Here is a 6,325-nt window from a genome sequence, read left to right on the forward strand (position 1 = left end):
TTGTATATTGGGAACATACAGTTCACCTCCATTTGTGCAAGGGGGCATGACACTTTTTTTTTTTTAATTACAAGAGGTGCAAACATTCAGCGGGTGTATCAACCAAGACTCTTAGTTGAAAAGGGAAGAAATTGATTCTCTGGCTGATATCAAGAGGGAATTGGTGGAAAGGATTCTGGGGTTTCACCAAATCTCTAGATGGTAAAATGGGTAGGCTGGAAGCTGGACAAGAGCCAAGGGGACACTAAAGGTCTGGTCAGGCCCCAGAGCCATCTGGTGCCTATGTTGTCGTTAACTCTGCAATATACTGTCCCCAGGTCATTGCCTTAGTGTTCTGTTGACTGAGCCAAAGTCATGAATCAAAAGTAAGAGAAGGACCCAGCCAAATCCCTCTGTGTTTGATTTTTGGAGTGAGCCACTATCCCCAAATCACATGCAAGTAGAGGAGTCCCTGGGAGAGAGATTCAGGCACCAGTAGGAAGGGAGTGTTGAAAAACACATAGCCAATGGGATACGCAGGTGATTCTGCCATGGATTTGAACCTGGCACATCTGACTATGTGCAAAGCAATGGGGCTGGGTGGGGCATGGGAGGCAGGCCAGCTGCACTCAGGTCCTATAGCCTCCACCTTCTGCTAGCGACCTTGGCCAATCTGCTTAGCCTTCTCTGTAACACAATAATGGTACTTAGCTCTCAGGGTCATCCTAAGGATCTAAGGAGTTGATAAATGGAAAGGGCTTAAAACTGTATCTGCTTTGTAATATGATTGAATACCTTCATCATGATCATTCTGTTCTCTGTGAGATTATAGGACAGTGAGGAGATATGAAAAGGGCTGAAGATACAGCTTAGTGGTGGGGCACGCACCTCACATATGTAAGGCCTGAGTTCTATTATCAGTACTGCAAAATAAACAAATAAACAAATAATAACAATCTAAGTATAGAGATGGCCATACATTGGTGTGACAAGTTCTCACCTTGAGACCATATGTCTGATTGTCTCCCAGTTTCTCTCTGGCACTGATTCATGACATTTCTGTACACAGAGACTCCAGACCTTAGACAGTGGCTGACACAAAGAAATACTCTGTAAACATGCACAAAATGAGAGAACGGTGTAAGGGGAGGCACAGGGGACATGCTCCTAGCCAGCTTCTGCCTCCACCCTGGGAACTGTTGGTTGTCACCAGGAGGGAATATCCCAGGTGGGGAAGGAAAGAAAAGAGAAAGGTGTTTGAAGAGTCCCAGGGGGGTGAGATGGGGAGAGCCAGGGAAAGGTTAAGGGTCCTGGGTGGAGTGCTAGGGTGGAGGGAGCTGGGCAGAGGAATTATCAGAAGAGACTGATTCCAAGCAGGGAAGGCTATGGAGCTGGAGAAGTTCCTGGGCATGTCCGAATCTTCCCCTCCTCCCCCTGTGGAAATGCCCAGTGCTCTTGAGATTATACTAGACAATATAGGAATGAACAAAAGCCAACAGAGCCCAATAATAATGGTTGACGTAGATGGTGGTGAAGACAGGTATGCATCAAGCAAAGCCTAAGTGGTCAACAGAGGGACAGAAATAAGGCTGTAGGAGACATATCTGTGACAGAGGAGAAATAGACACTGCTTAATACATTTAAATATACCGAGAGACTTATACTATTGGCTCAGACTTCCAAGGTCAAGTATCAATGACGTACAGAAAGCTTTTAAGCAAACGAGGAAGTATAAGTTTGGCAAAGAAAATGTAGCAATTGGCAAAAAACAAGCTATGGCTTATTCATGATTAATGTGAACATAGTTTCAATAATATACACAGTGAATATTATTCTATACCAAAATCATGATGCAATTATTATGTGAGGAAAGAAAGTAAAAATTAGCTGGGCAGAGAGATGCTCAGTTCAGCTCCTCCATGATGTTCCTCGCATCTTTCTTTCTTTTCTTTTTTGGTTCTGGGGATTGAATTCAGGGGCACTCGGCCACTGAGACACATCCCCAACCCTATTTTGTATTTTAATTTAGAAACAGGGTCTCACTGAGTGGCTTAGGGCCTTGCTTTTGCTGAGGCTGGCTTTGAACTCAGGATCCTCCTACCTCAGCCTCCTGAGCCGCTGGGATTACAGATGTGTGCCACCACACTCAACTCCTCACATCTTTCTTATTTAACTCTTGAAATACAGTGAATGCCTGCTTTGAGCAAGGTGTGAGTTAGGTATAGAGATAAATCTAATGCAGACCCTGCACTCAAAGAGCTTATGATAGTAAGTGCACCCTAACCCATAATCAAGTGTCTATTCACATTAACACTCCCTGTGTGCCCCTATAGCGACAGAGTGACGGAACCCAGTGTTGAATTGTGAGTGAATGTGAACAGTCAGTGGTCCATGGAATGTATTTAACAAGTTGGGTGGAAGCTCAAGAGTTCAACTCAAAGCTCAGTGTTATCATAGTAGTTAGAGGGAGTGACATGGAAGATCTTGGGAGGGAGAATGGATTCCATATCTGATAATTGAGAAAAGAATATTCGAGAACAAGTTTCAGTCAAAGCCCAGCTTTCTCTTTGTTATTGAAAAGAGGGCTTAGTGTTCTCATTATTGGCATCTGGGCCTGGGTCTGGGTTCCCATTCTTCCAGGAAAGGGGCTTCGTGTATTTCTGTGTCTCCAGTTTAGCACAGGCCTGGCAGACAGGATGCTATTAAATAATGTGGGACTCTGGGCAGAACTCTTAAGTGTGGTTCACTTCCAGCACAGAGGAGCAATTCTGAGGACAAAAGTTTCAGGTAGTAAAAGGAATTTGGTAAATCTAGATGCATTGGTAGGGAACAGAGCTCTATTAGGTTAAAAAAAGCAAGATGTAAGAAGATTTCACAGTAAACCATCATTTGTGCTTTTAAAAGTCTAAAGGATATTCGTGAGTGTGAGTGTTATTTATTGAGGGTGTTGTTAAATGGCCTCCAAGCAGGGCCACCCTGATTTGGAGTGTTTGCCAGGTTCCCTGGTGGAAAAATACCCATATCATAGCTGATTTTAAGTTACCAGTATGACGTTACTGGATGTGGAGTTGGAAAGAGACATCTAGTAGGTCACAATTCTAAAATATCTCCACTGTACAGAAAGAGGTTCAAGATCAGAGTTAATAATAAAATACTTAAGAAGTGATGAGCTTTGAGTATTTGTTACCATGTTCTCATTACACTGTATTCATTTTTATTTATTTATTTATTTTGGCACCCAGGATTGAACCCAGGGGCCCTTAACCACTGAACCACATCCCCAGTCCTTTTTTTGAGAGAGAGAGAGAGAGAGAGAGAGAGAGAGAGAGAGAGAGAGAGAGATGATTTTTTAATATTTATTTTTCAGTTCTCGGTGGATACAACATCTTTGTTTGTATGTGGTGCTGAGGATCGAACCCGGGCCGCACACATGCCAGGCGAGCACACTACCGCTTGAGCCACATTCCCCAGCCACTGCTTTTACCATTTTAAAATTTCAATTTGAAAAGTATTTCATTATTTTATTTATTTATTTTTGGGGGGGTACCGGGGATTGAACTCAGGGGCACTCAACAACTGAGCCACATCCCTAGCCCTTTTTTGGATTTTATTTAGAGACAGGGTCTCACTGAGTTGTTTAGGACCTTGCTAAATTGCTGAGGCTGGCTTTGAACCTGCGATCCTCCTGCCTCAGTCTCCTGAGCCACTGGGATTACAAGGTTCATTATTTTTTATTTATTTTTTATTTTTATTTTTTTATTTTTTTAAAGAGAGAGTGAGAGAGGAGAGGGAGAGAGAGAGAGAGAGAGAGAGAGAGAGAGAGAGAGAGAGAGAGAGAGAGAGAATTTTTAATATTTATTTTTTAGTTCTTGGCGGACACAACATCTTTGTTGGTATGTGGTGCTGAGGATCGAACCAGGGCCACACGCATGGCAGGCGAGCGCACTACCGCTTGAGCCACATCCCCAGCCCCTTCATTATTTTTTAAATACACATTTCTTGATTGATATGGTAGTGAAGCATGTTTCACATGTTTATTGTCATTTGCCTATTTATGCCCTTTTTCATTTAAAAATTTTATCCTTTTTTTATTTGCATGCATATTCACTGGAATGGTCTAATTTTTCCCAAGGTAATTTAAGTGATATGCTTAGTTAACTGGATCCCTCAAAGTTACATTTTAACCACAGTTTTGTCCCTCAAAGACTCATTCTTCCTGGATTGGTATGCTTTTGCCATTGACTGAAGGATATCAACAACTATAGCAAACCATAAAAATAGTTACTGGGTTTGCTCTACAAATATTGAGATAACAACCACTCACAATCAAGTTTCTTGTGATATAGCTAATTTTTTAGTTTAATACTGGATAAAGATTCCTTCCCTTCCAGAATGGATCTGCATCTCCCTGTTGATAATAAGGACAGTGTACTGTCAATCACTTTATACCTGGCTACCAGGAAGTTCAGATATGACCTTGGTTTGAGCTACTGCAGGAGAGTTGACCCCCATCATCTGATAATTTCATTTTTTTGTTATGATTTTTAATATTTATGTGCTTTGTTGTATACTGCCCCAGTACCTTTGTGGAATAGAGCTTGAGGTGAGGAGTGAAAATAAAGATATGGGGGAGGGTGACAGGAACAATCTACTTTTGATTTCTCAACATGGGAAGGGCAAAGCTGTGTGTGCAGGGACCACTTTGAGGACCAACCACAGGACCAGCATCAGGGCAGCTGCTCATGTTTGCATTCTCCTGCAGAGAAGGGCTACCACGCCCACCACCCCTGCTGGCCCAGCCCAACATCCCCTTTGGGTACCCAGTGCACGGAGTAGAGGTGATGCCCCTGCACACGATTCTCATCCCAGGTAGGTATACCAGCATCCTAGAGGCTGCAGACATTATTCTTACTCTCCTTAGGGAAAAAGGAGGGAGAAGAAGGAGTCACTCATTGAGTGCCAGTTGTATACACAGCACAACTCAAGAAGCTTGGTGTGATGTCATTTAATGTTAACCTCCCTGGTTCCACAACTGGCAATCTCCCTTAGTGGCTGTGATCTTCCTGGGGAACAAAGAAAATATAGAAGAGGACAGAGAGCTGTGTGTCTCTAAGAATCTTAGGGCAAAGTTGACTCTTGGGAGTATTTTAGCATGAAGGGCAAAGGCAACACATGAGCCGGTCTCCAGGGAGGGCATTTTGAAAAGCTTATTTCTGCTGGTTAGAACTTCCTCCATGGTAGATTTTTACACATCCCTCTAGTTCAGCATCACATCCCTTTTCAAAGCCAAGTGCAATGTTACCAGAAGAGACAAGAAGCATGAGCCTGCATGTGCACATGTCTTCCCCCAGTGCAGAGATGGTGGATTCAGTGGGCTGGGCTGATGGACTCTTTTGCTCTGGGATCTTGAGGCAAACAGCCCCACCATGAACTCTTCAAGTATATGCTGGGTGGCAATGACAGCTGGGATGGGGCATGTCTCCTGGAGCCAGATGAGCCCTCTTTAGGTCCTGTATCAATGAGCAAGAGCCAAATTACCTAAAGTCACAAGTCAAACAGGGAACAATGAGTAAGTGCCAGAGGCAGGTACCAGAGCTGGGGCTGAGCCTCCCAGATGGGACAAAGGGAAGGGAGTAGCAGGGCTGAGCCTCAGCCCCTCCTCCAGGTGAGCTGGCTCCCTTCATTTCTGTTCCTGCCCTCATGCTTTTCAAACGCTCTACAGCTGAAATACAACCCCGGCCCTGAAATAAACTCTATCTATATTGCCAATTCTCTAGATGGTAAGTAAGCTTACTTGGGCCACATAAAGAAGGTGTGTCTGAATTACAATTAAACATATTACAAAAATAGAGATTTTAAAGTAAATACATTTGGAGTGAATTGATAATGGATTTGAATAGTTTTTTTTTTTGTTGTTGTTGTTATTGTTGTTTTTTGTTTTTTTGGTGCTGGGGATTGAACCCAAGGTCTCCCATATACTGAACAAGTGCTTTAACTCTGAGTTGCAACCCCAGCCCTTTTTATTTTATTTTGAGTCAGGGTCTCATCAAGTTGCCCAGGCTGGACTTGAACTTCAGATCTTCCTGCCTTAATCTCCCAAGTAGATGGGATTTCAAGTGTGTGCCACCATCCCCAGCTTTTGAATAGCTATTTAAAAACGCTTTTCTATTTGGGATGATACTTTTTATTATGGTAAAATATGTACAACACAAACTATCATTTTGACCATTTTTTGAGAAGATAACCTTTTTTTTTTTTTTTGGTGCTGAGGATTGAACCCAGGGCCTAGTGCATGCAAGGCAAGCACTCTACCAACTGAGCTATATCCCCAGCTCCAGAAGATAAC

The sequence above is a fragment of the Spermophilus citellus genome (assembly GCF_964194105.1).
Source record: "Spermophilus citellus genome assembly, chromosome: 17".
NCBI lineage: Eukaryota > Metazoa > Chordata > Mammalia > Rodentia > Sciuridae > Spermophilus > Spermophilus citellus.